The 15,385-nt window shown below is 47.5% G+C and overlaps 1 protein-coding gene across 2 annotated transcripts in view; it reads right to left on the reverse strand.

The window, feature by feature from the left end:
* The window catches only part of LOC115075976, a 38,987-nt gene extending 24,181 nt beyond the window's left edge, over nucleotides 1-14,806 (reverse strand). For both annotated transcript variants that reach the window (XM_029576987.1, XM_029576986.1), the window contains exon 1: nucleotides 14,403-14,806. The gene's annotated coding sequence lies outside the window, so the exon portion shown is untranslated. The remainder of the gene's footprint in view (nucleotides 1-14,402) is intronic.
* Between the last annotated feature and the right edge of the window lie 579 nt (nucleotides 14,807-15,385).

A 15,385-nucleotide genomic window follows, 5' to 3' on the forward strand; every position in this document is an offset into this window, starting at 1 on the left:
TCTGTAGTAATGCACATAAACTAATTGCATACAGTTACACCTGTATTATGGAATACACTCAAACAGGAGCAACCCTATCTATGAAAAGGCAACACTACAAATATTACATCAGACCCTAAACACCAATACACCTCTTATTAGGAAAACAGAACTAACAAGCAGCTATAGATCCCCAAACAGAAATAATTGTAACACTATACTAATAAGCAGAATAAATGTTTCAAAACAGCTATGAACAGAATAACATCCATCAATTAAAAACTCATAAAAACTATTCAAAATTCTCCAAACACTAATAAAATATTTCAAAAAAAGCAGACACATCACATAATATTAAATAATTAAAATGGCAGTCAATCAAGAAAAATAAACTTAAAAAGCCACCTTTACTTACCCCCTCTAGCAGCTCTCCTACTCCTCTTCCATGCAGGCCGTAGCACAGAGCAGAAGCAGCAGTAGAGGCTAAGCTCTATACTCATGGACCTCTTCCTTAGTGCCCATGTCTCTCACACACACACCATACCAGTCATGCCCCCATGACCAGTTTCTGTCTCTCACACACCAATCATCTCCCAAACAGTCTTTGAAACACCCACCAGTCACCTTCCTGAACAGTTTCTCTCATGCCATACACACACACAGGCTTCCCACTCCCGTGTTCTACTTACATACACGGGCTTCTCACTCTCATAATCACTTTCTCTGTCTCACACACACTCACCAGTCTCTCACTCCCATGCTTGTTCTCTCCACATGCACAGGCTTCTCATTCCCATAATCACTTTCTTTCTCTCTCACACACACACACAAACACACACCAGTCACCTGATCTCTCTCATGCATACACACACACAGGCTTCCCACTCCCATGTTCTTTCAGATATACAGGCTTCTCACTCCCATGCTGTGTCTCACACACCCCCAGGTTTCTCACTCCCATGCTCACTCTTCACATGCACAGGTTTCTCATTCCCATAATCACTTTCTCTCTCTCTCTCTCACACACACACACACACACACACACACACACACAGAGGCTTCCCACTCCATGTTCTCTTTCAGATATACAGGCTTCTCACTCCCATGCTGTGTCTCACACACACCCAGGTTTCTCACGCCGATGCTCACTCTTCACATGCACAGGCTTCTCATTCCCATAATCGCTTTCTTTCTCACACACACACACACACCAGTCACCTGATCTCTCTCATGCATACACACACAGGCTTCCCACTCCATGTTCTCTTTCAGATATGCAGGCTTCTCCCTCACATGCTGTGTCTCACACACACCCAGGTTTCTCACTCCCATGCTCACTCTCTTCACATGCACAGGCTTCTCATTCCCATAATCACTTTCTCTCTGTTACACACACACACCAGTCTCTCTCTCTCATTTCCATGCTCGCTCTCCACTGCACAGGCTTCTCATTCCCTGAATCACATTCTTTCTCTCATATTCACACACACCAGTCTCTCTCTCATGCATGCACACACACACACACACACACACACAGGCTTCTCACTCCCATGTTTTCTTTCACACACCCCCCCCCCCCCCCAAGGCTTCTTACGCCCATGCTTTCTCACATACCCAGATTTCTCACTTCAATGCTTTTTCTCTCTCTCACACACACACATCAGTCACCTCCCTGACTAATGTCTCACACTTTCACATACACATCAGTCATCTCCTTGAGCAGTCACTTTCATTGTCTCTCACATATACACATACATCAGCTCTCTGACCAGTTTCTCTCACTCACACACATGCTCTCAATCACACACAGGCTGGCTGCTTCTCTCTCTCACTCACTTCCTCTTCCCCGCCCCTCCCCGAGCACAAATGGTAGCTGCCGCAGCCTCCTCCAACCCCCGCAGGCCAAGAAAGAAGAATCCCATCGGCCGCGGGAGGCTCCTGCTGTTGTCTCCTTTCCCGATTACCGGCTGCTTCAATTGCTCGGGGGGCCGATGCTGCAGCGGCCGCTGCTACTTTATCACGCGGCACGGCTCTTTCTTCTTCCTGCGCACCGCGTATCACTTCCTGTTCCGGATCACGGGGGGGGGGCAGGCGCGGGAAGAAGAAAAGGGCAGCCACGGATGCCACAGCTTTTTTTTTTTTTTGCACCGCTGCCGTTCCGCTGGGCTTCAACGTGCTGATAGCCCGGCGGCAACGGCAGCAGGGAAGAAAGAGCAGCGGGTGCTTGGCGACACACTTGGGTGTCGCGACACACCGGTTGAGAACCGCTGCTCTAGGTGAGGCCTCACCAAGGACCTCACCAAGGACCTGTACACTTCCCTTTTCTTGCTCAATATTCCTCTCTCTATGCAGCCCAGCATCCTTCTTGCTTTAGCTATTGCCTAGTCACATTTTTTCGCCGTCTTCAGATCGTTAGACACTATCACCCCAAGGTCTCTCTCCTGCTCCGTGCACACCAGCCCTCCCCCCCCCCCCCCCATTGAATACTGTTATTTCGGATTTCTACACCCCATATGCATGACTCTGCACTTCTTGGCATTGAATCTCAGCTGCCATATCTTCGACTACTCTTCCAGCTTTCTTAAATCCCGTCTCATACTCTCCACTCCTTCCAGCATGTCCACTCTGTTGCAGATCTTAGTGTCATCCGCAAAAAGACAACCTTTACCTTCTATCCCGTCTGCAATGTCGCTCACAAAGATATTGAACAGGACTGGTCCCAACACCTATCTTTGTGGCACTCCACTTAACACCGCTCTCTCTTCAGAGTAAGTTCCATTTACTGTCACACATTGTCTTCTGTCCATCAACCAGTTTGCAATCCAGGCCACCATCTTGGCACTCACTCCTAAGCTTCTCATTTTATTCACCAGCCTCCTGTACGGGCCCATATCAAAAGCTTTGCTAAAATCCAAGCAGATGACATTGAGTGCTCTTCCTTGATCCAATTACTTAGTCACCCAATCAAAAAAGTCAATCAGATTTGTCTGACAGGACCTTCCCTTGGTGAAACCATGCTGCCTCTGGTCCATCAATTCTGCTGCTTGTAGATAGTTCACAATTCTTTCCTTCAGCAGTGACTCCAATATCTTTCCCACCACCGAGGTGAGGCTAACCGGCCTGTAGTTTCCAGCCTCGTCTGCTCCCGCTCTTGTGAAGCGGGACCATCGTCGCTCTTCTCCAATCACTCGGTACCACTCCTGTTTCGAGGGAGCTAGTGAACAGGTCACACAGCGGAGCTGCCAGCACAGCTCTGAGCTCCCTCAGTATCCTGGGATGAACCTCATCAGGCCCCATGGCTTTGTCCACCTTCAGTTTTCCTAGCTCTTCCCATACATTCTCTTCCGTAAATGGAGTTTCATCCATTCTGCTTCCCTCCAGTTTTTTGTTGACTAGTGTCGGTCCTTCTCCGGGGTCTTCTTTAGTGAATACCGAATTGAAGTATTCGTTTAATAATTCTGCCATTTCTTCATCTGTCTCCACCCATTGATCCTTTTCACCTTTCAATTTCAGTATACCACTTTGGACTTTTCTCCTTTCATTGATGTATCTGAAAAATGTTTTGTCACCTTGCTTTACCTCTTTGGCAATCCTTTCTTCCATGTGAATTTTCGCTTCTTGATTACTTTCTTCATCTCCCTCAGTTCCACTAGATATTCTTCCTTGTGCTCTTCTCTTTGGGATTCTTTATATTTCTTGAATGCTGTTCTTTTAGCTTTTATTTTGTCAGCCACCTCCTTTGAGAACCAGATAGGTCTCATTTTTCTCTTGCTTTTCTTTACTTTTCTAACATATAGATTAGTTGCCTTGGTAATTGCTCCTTTTAGTTTGGTCCACTGTTGTTCCACACTAGGCAACTGTTAGAGTCATCTTTAATATGTTTTAAGCTTCATTTTATGGTTATTTTAACTTTTTAGAGTAGTTTAATAAGTTTTAATTGTTTTGTGATTTTGTATTGTCTAGTTTTAAGATTATTTTATTTTGTATTTGAATATGTGATTGTCAAACAGACTTAATCATATTGTACACCGTTGTGATGTGACTACTAATGACGGTATAGAAAAGCTTTTAAATAAATAAATAAATCTTTCTCGTTCTCCCAGCCTTCCAGTTCTTCCTCCAGGTACTTCCTCATTTCATCAAAGTCCGTGTTTTTGAACTGCAAAACTTGAGTCTTCATGCTACTTCTCCGTATCCTATTTGAGATATGAAACCATACTGTATGATGATCACTGGTGCTGAGGTGGGCACCCACCTGGACATTAGAGACGTTATCTCCATTAGTGAGAACTAAGTCGAGTATAGCTCCCTCCCTCGTGGGTTCCATTACCATTTGTTTGAACAGAGCCCCTTGCAGGGCATCCACTATCTCTCTACTACTGTTAGATTCCGCAGAAGGGATTCTCCAGTCTACATCCGGCAGATTAAAATCTCCAATAATCACCACTTCTCTCGTCTTTCCCATCTTTTGTATGTCTTCAACTAGAGCTTTGTCAAGTTTGTTCTCCTGCAAAGTTAGTTGGTAACGTTTGGGAACAGTCATATGTAACAACAATAGTCCAGTCCTTACACTCCTCTCAGATATAGTGAGTCCAAAATGCAACTCCTCAATAGTGTCTCAGGATCATATCAACTAAATAATCCATCAGTCTCCTGCCTACTTCTTGGCATATACAGGGCATCAGTAGCTCAGCAAGGAACGATCTTATTTTCGCAAAAAATGATCTAGGATTGAATAAGCGAAGCCGGACTCATTAGGGTGTTCTATGGCTGCTTCGCCCATGCAGAAAATTCAGTAAGCTACCCATTTCCCCCAGAATCAAATAGAATCGGATGGTCTGATATTCCTGCATGTGGCAGCTTAAATCATTGGTTCACCACAAACTCCGTTGCCTGTAATCCGATGATCACAAACTCCGTTGCCTGTAATCTGATGACAAAAGTGAATCTTGCACGTCCCAAGGCTCCCTACTCCTGAGAATCTGGATAAATCAGGGTGTTTTACCAGTGTTTCCTTTGTTTGTAGGCACCCCAATAATCCGGGGCCTGTAGGATTGTAGATGACCATCCGAGGCCCTCAATGGGGCCATATCATTAATTTAATTCTGGATCGGGAGAGGAAAATGTCCCTAGCGGTCTCAATATGTTTGCCGTTCCTCTCCACGTAAGGTCCAATAAATTATTAAGGCTGCTGCTTAACCCTAATACAAGCTGTTTTATAATGAGACCGTTCTTCCATCACTTGAGTCGAAGAGACCCCCACATGCTCGGGGCAAAAAATTGAAATTAATCAATGTCGGCCCTATATTCCTGGATAGTCTTATAGGAATCCTGCTCACTTAGCCATTGTTACCTGTCAGCTCTCGCTCGCATCAGCTCATAGTGAAGAAAAAACTATCTGACAAACCATTTCTGAAACTAATAAGCAACTTTAATACCAGCGACACCAGGGTGTTGCGACCGTCGCTGCCCGACGTTTCCACTACGCCCATCTTACCGCTTTGGCTACTCCCTCTTTGCCTGTTGGATGTTTGGCCACCGCGGCGTCCTCCTGCCATCCTCCTCCGGCGTCCCCAGACTGCCTAGACGCTGCACACCACCATGTTTCCTCGGACCGTAAGGGCGCGCACGCGGAGCGGCCCCGACTGATGTACCAGCAGTGGCACGAACCTCAGGGACGTCCCCCTGAGGTGACGTCATCCGCACCGGATATATAAGGTCTCTGAAATCGCTAACTAATCGAGTTAGCAAAGGTTATGGTACACGGGTTACTCTACCTAAACTACTCTGCCTCCACAAACTTACCAGGGGTACCCGCTCCTCGGGGGCCTCATTTCTCTTTGCTTTTCAGATTGCAGTCTGGAACTGGTACTCCTCGAGGGCCCTCATTCCCGGAATTGCTACTGAATACCACTTCTGCCAGGAAGTCATCGCTGCCTCCAACATCAGTGAGTTACCTTCCCTCTCTCAGAGCATTCCCTGGAACCAGGTACTCACTCCTCGAGGGCCCTCTTCTCCCAGACCCTGGGCTGCTTCCAAGAAACTATTGTGTGAGTGTTACCATCAAGGTTCTGTTCCTGAACTCTGCATACCCTGTCTACTCACTATATTCAGTTTCTCTACAGCTCAGTTATCCAGGATCGCTGTTCCATATCTGAGGGACTACAGCCCAGCCGGGCACTTCAGCTCACTACTGCCACCTTTGGTGGTTCAATATACTGTTTAATAAAAGAACTAGTGTGTGTCTGTCTCCATACTCTGAGCCTGATCGGCGGTCCCTCTCGGGATCTTCCCCCGGGGTCGTGGTCATCTGCTACCGGCCCAAGGATCTACCCACCCAAGGATCCACCCACAACTACCTCAAACACTAACAGATTGCTAACTCCATGGATCCTGCACAGCTCAATGCCTTGCAGGCCATACTGGGCCTGGCCCAGCGCATTGTGGAGCAGCAAGACGCCTTGGAGAAACTTATTTCAGCGTTTCATCAGCTACACACACAGAAGGTTCAAGGCACAGCTTCCAACCAAGAAGGTCAGTTAGAGGAGGTAACTTTAAAAACTGCTGTACCACTGGCGGCTCCAGTCCGCTTTTCAGAAGGCCCGGGGCTTCTTAAATCAGTGCTACATGCATTTTGCCTTACAGCCATCTTTATTTCCTACAGCTCTTTCCAAGACCACCTACATCCTTTCATACCTGGATGGTAGGGCCTTGTCTTGGGCATCTACCTTGTGGAGCACAAGGACCCCATTTTGCAGGATATAGAAGGATTTATGGACATATTTAAATCCATATTCAATGACCCTGCTCGAACTGCTGTAGCTGGTTCTGCTTTGGTGGAATTGAAGCAAGGCAGCAGATCATTGGCTGAATTTGCCATCAAGTTCAAAACTCTTACGGCAGAACTCCGCTGGGACCCCAAATGTCTCAAAACATTCTTTTGCAGAGGCCTGGATACCCGTTTAAAGGACGAGCTGGCTGCTCGTGAAACACCTAACTCACTGGACGATTTAGTAGCCTTGGCCACTCGGATTGATCATCGGCTCCGGGACAAGGTGAAGGAACTCAGGCTAGTTCTATATCCATACCTCGGATGGTTCCAGTAATTCTTACTGCTGATAAAGATGAACCGATGCAACTTGGTCATGGACATTTGACCTCTAAAGAAAGAAGACTTCGGAAGAAATGTGGCCTTTGCATGCACTGTGGTCAGCCCGGCCATAATGTCTGTACATGCTCCATTCATCCGGAAAATGGACGGGCCTAAGTCCTGCAGGAGGACTGTTCTTAGGCCATACCGCATCCTCTCCTCTGCTGTCTCTTCCAGTCTCTTTGACTTATGGACCAGTCACGGTTCAGACTCTTGCCCTGGTGGATTCAGGGGCAGGAGGCAACTTCATTCTCAGAAGTCTAGTGGAATACTTGAAGATTCCCCTCATCAAGTTGAAAGATTCACTACTGTTATCCATTCATGGAGAGCCCTTACCGGGTGACGTAACTTGCCAGACTGTACCAGCTACTCTCTGCACCGGAGCTCTCCATACGGAATCACTCTCCTTCTTTGTACTGGAAAAGGCCATGCACCCTATCGTCCTTGGATTACCCTGGTTGCAAGTGTACCAACCCCAATTTGACTGTGCATCCTTGGATCTCTTCTGCTGGGGCCCAGAATGTCATGGGAGGTGTCTTCAGGAGATCTCGCCTATCATGTGCATGCCTACAACTCCAGTGATGCCAGGACTGCTGCCCCAATATGCATCCTTCGGGGATGTATTCTCCAAAGAAGCGGCTGATGTTCTCCCTCCACATAGGCCCTATGACTGTGCCATAAGACTGAAGCCCAACACTGAGCCACCAAAGGGTAGGGTGTACCCTCTCTCAGCTCTTGAGAATAAAGCAATATCGGAATACATTGAAGAAAATCTCCAGAAGGGTTTTATCCGACCATCAAAGTCACTGGCCAGCGCAGGCTTTTTTTTTGCGGGGAAGAAGGACAGTACCCTACGTCCATGTATCTATTACCGAGGTCTAAACGAAATCACGATTAAAGACAGTTACCCTTTGCCGTTAATCTCGGAACTGTTTGACCGGCTGCAAGGGGCCAAGATATTTTCAAAGCTTGACCTGAAGGGGGCCTACAACCTCATTTGCATTCGGAGCGGTGATGAATGGAAAACAGCCTTCAATACGCGAGACGGCCACTTTGAGTATCTGGTAATGCCGTTCGGGTTGTGCAATTCACCTGCCATTTTCCAAAAATATGATGAACGACATCTTGCGGGATCTGCTGTACAAGAACGTTGTGGTCTACCTGGATGATATTCTCATCTTCTCCCAGGATTTAGATGCCCACATTGCAGACGTTAAACAAGTACTTCACCGTCTCCACGAGCACCGACTGTACGCCAAACTCTAAGGCTTCCAAATGGACTCTCACAAACTTGAAAGTATCAAGAATTGGTCCCAATCTACCAGCCTGAAGGCTTTAAGGAGATTCCTGGAGTTCACCAACTATTATCGAAGCTTCATAAAGAACTACTCTTCCTTAACCGTACCCTTAACTGCAATGACCCGCAAGGGTGCCAACACTTCAAAATGGTCAGCAGAGGCCATTTCCGCGTTCGAGAAACTGAAGACTGCCTTCTCCACAGAACCATGCTTGCAGCATCCAGACCCCAATAAGCCCTTTATCATCGAAGTTAATGCTTTAGATGTGGGTGTAGGGGCTGTGTTAAGCCAAACAGGAGACTTGAAAGCCTTATGTCCCTGTTCATTCTTCTCATGAAGATTTTCTCCTGCCGAGAAAAACTATGGGATCCGTGAAAAAGAGCTCTTGGCTATAAAGCTTGCATTTGAGGAATGGCGGCCTTGGCTCGAAGGCGCTCAACATCAAATAACTGTATTCACGGATCACAAAAATCTAGAGTATCTCCGTCACACACAATGCCTGAATTATAGACTGGCCAGATGGTCCCTATTTTTTAATAGGTTCGTCTTTGTGCTCAAGTTTCACCCTGGAGATAGAAACACCAGAGCAGACGCTCTGCCATACTCTTTTCACTCGGAGGATGCGCCTGATGAGCCACAGCACATAATTGACCCAAAGAAAATCCTCTTGGCATTCACCCAGTCTGTGCCCGCTGGTAAAACCATCATTCCAAAAAGTCTCAGGAAGAAACTGCTCTTTTGGGCGCATGATTCCAAGCTGGCTGACCATCCTGGCCAACGCCGTACCCTGCTCAAGATACAGGAGCTATATTGGTGGCCTACTATCAAAAAGGATACCTATTCCTACGTGGCATCCTGCATCAATTGTGCTAAGAACAAACCTGCTTCTGGACAACCGTGGGGTCAGATGCAACCACTGCCAGTTCCAGATCGGCCCTGGTCGCACATCGCTACTGACTTTGTAGTCGATTTACCTACTTCCGGGGGAATGAACACCATCTGGGTGAGAGTGGATCGAGTTAGCAAGATGGCACACTTCCTGGCACTTCTTGGCATACCTTTAGCCTTGGAGCTTGCAAAGCTCTTCATGAAGTACATATTCCATCTCCATGGCCTACCTTCACACATCATATCTGATCATGGGTCCCAATTCACTGCACGATTCTGGAAGGCCTTGTGCAAGTTGTTCGACGTCACTCTAGACTACACTTCAGCCTACCATCCGCAGTCGAATGGCCAGACGGAACGGATGAATCATACAATGAAGCAGTTTATTCGAGCCCTTGTCACGTCACAACAGAACAACTGGGCCGAATTGCTTCCATGGGCTGAATTCGCCAACAACTCTCATTCAGCATAAACCATTTGAAGTGGTTTATGGACGTTCCCCAACACTGCTGCTTCCACTGAAACTCTCAGTGACGTCCCCAGCAGCCCAATCCACTGCTGATGATATCCATAATCTGTGGGTTCAGACAAAGGACATGCTAATCAAAGCAAGTGACAGTGCTAAAAAGTACTATGATGCGCACCATTCGCAAGCTCCAGTCTCCAAGCAGTGACATAGGCTCAACCAAACACCTCAGACTTAAACTACCCTCAGCTCGATTTGCTCTTCGCTACGTGGGACCATTCCCCGTCCTTCAACGTATTGGCAATGTCACCTACCGTCTGAAACTACTGCCCGGGCTCAACATTCATAACGCTTTCCATGTTTCACTTCTGAAACCACTCATACTCAGCGATTTTTCTTCCAGACATCAAGATCCTCCTGTCATCAATGCAGAAGACGACTTAGAATTCAAGGTTGAAGAGGTCCTGGATGTTCGTAAAAGAGGTAATAGTTTTGAATACCTTCTGAGTGGGAAGGTTTCGGCCCCGAAGAAAACTCTTGGGAGCCTCGGACCAATATTCTGGACAAAGAGATGCTTCGTCAGTTTCACCTCACGCATCTTTCAAAACCCCAGCGTGGTACCCACAGAGGAAATCGCCCTTTGAAGGGGGGTACAGTTGCAACCATCGCTGCCCAACATCTCCACTTTGCCAACTTACCGCTTTGGCGACTCCCTCTTTGCCTGTTGGATGTTTGGCCACCGCGGCGTCCTCCTGCCATCCTCCTCTAGCGTCCCCAGACTGCCTAGACGCTGCACACCACCATGTTTCCTCAGAACGTAAGGGCGTGCACGCGGTGCGGCCCCGACTGATGTACCAGTAGTGGCACGAACCTCAGGGACGTCCCCCTGAGGTGACGTCATCCGCACCGGATATATAAGGTCTCTGAAATCGCTAACTAATCGAGTTAGCAAAGGTTATGGTACACGGGTTACTCTACCTAAGCTACTCTGCCTCCACAAACTTACCAGGGGTACCTGCTCCTCGGGGGCCTCATTTCTCTTTTGCTTTTCAGATTGCAGTCTGGAACTGGTACTCGCTCCTCGAGGGCCCTCGTTCCCGGAATTGCTTCTGCCAGGAAGTCATCGCTGCCTCCAACATCAGTGAGTTACCTTCCCTCTCTCAGAGCGTTCCCTGGAACCAGGTACTCACTCCTCGAGGCCCTCTTCTCCCAGACCCTGGGCTGCTTCCAAGAAACTATTGTGTGAGTGTTACCATCAAGGTTCTGTTCCTGAACTCTGCATACCCTGCCTACTCACTATATTCAGTTTCTCTACAGCTCAGTTATCCAGGATCGCTGTTCCAGTATCTGAAGGACTACAGCCCAGCCGGGCACTTCAGCTCACTACTGCCACCTCTGGTGGTTCAATATACTGTTTAATAAAAGAACTAGTGTGTGTCTGTCTCCATACTCTGAGCCTGACCGGTGGTCCCTCTCGGGATTTTCCCCCGGGGGCGTGGTCATCTGCTACCGGCCCAAGGATCCACCCACAACTACCTCAAACACTAACACGAGCTTCCGATACTCGAACCGAGTAATCTTGGAAAAGGCATATCACGTGAGTCTCATAAATGACCTTTGGCTGTTTCCGAGAGGCAAGCCAAATTTTTTGTTTATGTTGATAATTTAAAAACTTAGCAATGACAAGCCTCAGTTTGTTCAGATTCACACGTTTGGCACCAGTTCGATGAGCCCTTTCAATGGTTACGCAGCCCTTTAAATCCGGAAGTTGTAGCGCATTGGGAAACCAAGTTTCTAATATATTCTTTAACTCTCTGTCTTCTAATGTCTTGGGGAACCCTAGGAACCGGATATTTGAGCGCCATTCTCTAAATCTTCCAGTTTATCCCGGAGTTCCCCTATTATTTTCTCATGCGCCACCATTTTCCCCATGCTAGCGAGGGAATCGTCTTCCAGGAGGTGTATTCTGCCTTCTGGTGCTCAAGTCGCAGGCTTAATTCAGCCAGTGTGTTTTTAACTTCGGTAATTTGGGTCGCAATGTGTGCTAAGTTTTCATCCAAAGCGGCGTGAATTACCTCTTTAATGTCGGCGGGTGTTGCAGCCGCATTCTGACTCCCCTTTGCCGAGTCAGTAGTAGGCGCCATCTTGGGCTTGGGTCCTCGCGATTTTTCTTTGTCTTTTTTATTTCCCTTGGTAGTGATAATGGGTGAAGTGCGCGGCATGTAGTTCCCTATGGACATATGACCCTTGATCTAGGATGTCCAAATTAAAAGATTCTGCACGAGAGACGTAGGATTTCTGGTGATTGTCGGAGCTGGCCCTCAGAGCTTGGAAAAATCCCACCTTCCCAGCTCACCACATCACGTGATCTCGAAGTCACCTTTTTATCATCCCCGCCACAGAGTCTGTTTCCAAAGGAGCAAAGTGGAACCCCGGCTACAGCTGAATTTAGGGGTTGGTAATGTCATGGACTCCCCCAAGAACATGGAAAGGGAAGGCAGGAGCTTCTGAGGGACATGTAGGGCGAGGCAGGTGTGAAATTTAAAATCCTGACTCCAGCCTGCAAGGCCTCTAAGGCGATGTCCCCACTCTGCCTCAGCAGTCACTTCATCCCACGTCTGCCTTCCTTCCCTCTGGTCTCACTGTCAAAAGCCCGGCTAGCTGCTCCAGCCCTCAAGGAACTACACTTCGTAAGCACCAGAAAGAGGACCTCTCTAATGTTCTCTGGGGCCCGGAGAGGTGTGCTCTCCCATTGGTCACCTGCCCCTGTCCTGAAAGCTGTTTCTGCTGTGGCCCCACCATTGACCGCCGCCACCAGCCCACCACTAGGGACCCAAGCTCTTTCAGCCTGTTCTCTCCACTTTGTTTCCTTCTTTTTTCATTATCATTTCTTCTACTTTCCATTCCATTTTCCTCTCTCCCGCACGTACTACTGCTTAACAATTCTGTAGCGCTACACAACATAGGCTGAGCTGGACAACCACACAAAAAAAAGACAGTCCCTGCTCATAGAGCTTACAGTCTAATAAGACAAACATATTGCACAAGAGACTTGGGGGCATTTCATAAAGTAAGACAATGATTGAAAAAGAAAAAGGAAGTTACTTAATGGGATTAAAAGCAGACAATCAGGCCTAAGATTTAAAATCTGCCTCAGAGCATAGAAGGAACAGTGCTTTCGAGGTTCAGTCCCAACCCTATGGAGCTCTCTACCAACAAATATCAGAACAAACCCCAGACTTACTAGCTTTCAGAAAACTATTAAAAACATGGTTCTTTCAAACAGCAGTCAGCTTACAGCCACAGCCTTAGTTGTAATCTAAACTCCCTGCTGACTACTGCTCCTGACCTGAGGATGACCTCTTTCCTCTTAATGTACTGATGCCCCCCCCCCCCCCCCCCCCCCCCGCTCCTGGAGATGTTGGAACTGTGTTTTTATCCGTTTATGAAACTGTACCGTCACTAGCTCACGAATGCACCCATGCTATTAGAACCACGATCATTGTCCTATGCCTTCCCCAGCTATTTTGTGGAGCTCTAAATGTATTGATGCTCCCTCTGCCTTTCTTAACAAGGCTATTAGGATGGCTGCCAATATCCTGTGTCACACTGCACTGTGAATGCAAACATTAGCCTGCTGTAGCACGCCTCGAACACTTTGGCCGGAAAAGCGTGAAATAAGTGCAGGAGGCTGCTGCCACTGCTGATGGCAAATACTCCTTGTGCAGGTGGTTCAGGGTTAAACATAAGGTACATCAGGACCCTTTCAGCATACGCACATTTGGTTATTTATTTCAATGTTTACATGGCACCTTAACCAGGGCAGTAACAATTAATTTCACACAAGCACACTTAGTGCCTGCCCTGAAGAGTTTACAATCTAAATAGGCTCTTGGGGCAATAGAGAGGACATAAAAAAGGCAATTTTCAGAGCCATTTACTTGAGTAAAAAGCGATTTACCTGTGCAAATTGGCTGTTTGGAAATTGGAATAGGCAAATAACTTTCTTTTTGAAGGGAGAAGAGAGCGGTATACCTAAGGGCAGCCGAGGATATATATCTGCCAGTGTCCTCCCCGTGTGGGGTCTCAGAGTGCATATACTTTAAGACACATTTAGAAGACATGCTCCTGGTTGGAGAGGCATTGGGGGTGTGATGTGGTGTGAGGAAAAGCACACATGTAGGTCGGTCGCATTTTCAACTCTCCACTAAATTCCACCTGCACAAAAAACAGATAAAAGTGACCATGGCTACAAAGTACCTGTGGTAAGTTTCAAAGCACAAAGAATGGGTATACTTTTGCTTTGAAACGAGGCACAGTCCTTAGATAAAGCATACCCCATGGATTTTGTTGCAGAATGGATTGCTTTAAACTTGCCTGAGGTAGCAAGCGGTGTCAGTGGGAGAAACATGGACTGAACTCCGCCGTGCTGGATCTCCACTCCATTATGCTGACCACTAGGATCACTCTCTCCGCCTGACCTCTTTACCATCTTTCGGTGTGGTATGTGAATCTTTGGTAAATTGGTGCCTTCCCCAAGAATAAATGCCTTCTTTGCTTGGTCCATGTAGCTTATATCAAAAGGACCATGAAATAATACACAAACATGGCGTGCACTTACCGAGGTTCTTTCACTGAGACTGTCTCCGTCACAGCTCCCAGGGCTGTGTGATGGAACGGCTTGACCTAGCCCTGGATTGCAGAGGATATTCCAGCTCTGTGCAAACACGTTGGAGTAGAATTTCTGGTTCTTCCTAATCTCTTTCTCCTCCTTTGCTGGGAGATGCCCAGGAAGTGCCAGTAGTAGGCACACACCCAGCCACCAACCTAGCTCTCCTCTACTCCTAAATTAAAAAAAGACCATTTCCTGAACAGGAAACATGCACTCTCATGTAGCTTCCTCACGGGGAGAAGAGAAGGTTCTAGTGGGAATAATCCCTGGAGGTCTTTATCACCAACCAACAGAAATCAAATACTGTGAAAAATGTTTTCCTGGAAGGAGAAGCTTCTTACGTGCTACAGGGCTGTCTCTCACTCAATCTCTCTCTCATCCCCTCATTTCTTTGCTGTTTCCTCTTCTGTGGTTGACAACCTGATGAGGAACTTAGAGGATGATGACACACTTGTGATGCAGATGAATTTTAAGTAATCAAGAAAAGCAAACTTTCCAAATTGAAAATAAAACAGAGCAGGAGAAGATGGAGGAAATCCTCCTGTTGTGTTCGGCAGTCCGCGGGCTAACCCAATGAACCGCCACCCTCACCTCTCCGGCCGGGCCCCCCAGACACATCAACGGCATTCTTTGCAGCAGGTCACCACTCCTTTTCACGGCAACATGCTGCCAACTTATCTCATGGTCAGATGCCGCTGACTCCGTACCACCACGCTCTTCCTTAGGCATGTGCGTGCCAGACGCTGAAGAATTTAAAGGGCCCGACGGGAAAAGCCCAGCGCTGTATCCTGATGAGCTCACTGTTGCGACCGTCGCTGCCCGATGCCTTCACTCCGCCCTCTTTACATCTGTGGCGACTCCCTCCGGGGTTGAAGGACGGCTGGCTGCCGCGGTATCTCCCTGCCGGATTCCTTCGGCGTCCCCAGACCGGC

The sequence above is a fragment of the Rhinatrema bivittatum genome, chromosome 14, assembly GCF_901001135.1.
Source record: "Rhinatrema bivittatum chromosome 14, aRhiBiv1.1, whole genome shotgun sequence".
Classification (NCBI taxonomy): domain Eukaryota; kingdom Metazoa; phylum Chordata; class Amphibia; order Gymnophiona; family Rhinatrematidae; genus Rhinatrema; species Rhinatrema bivittatum.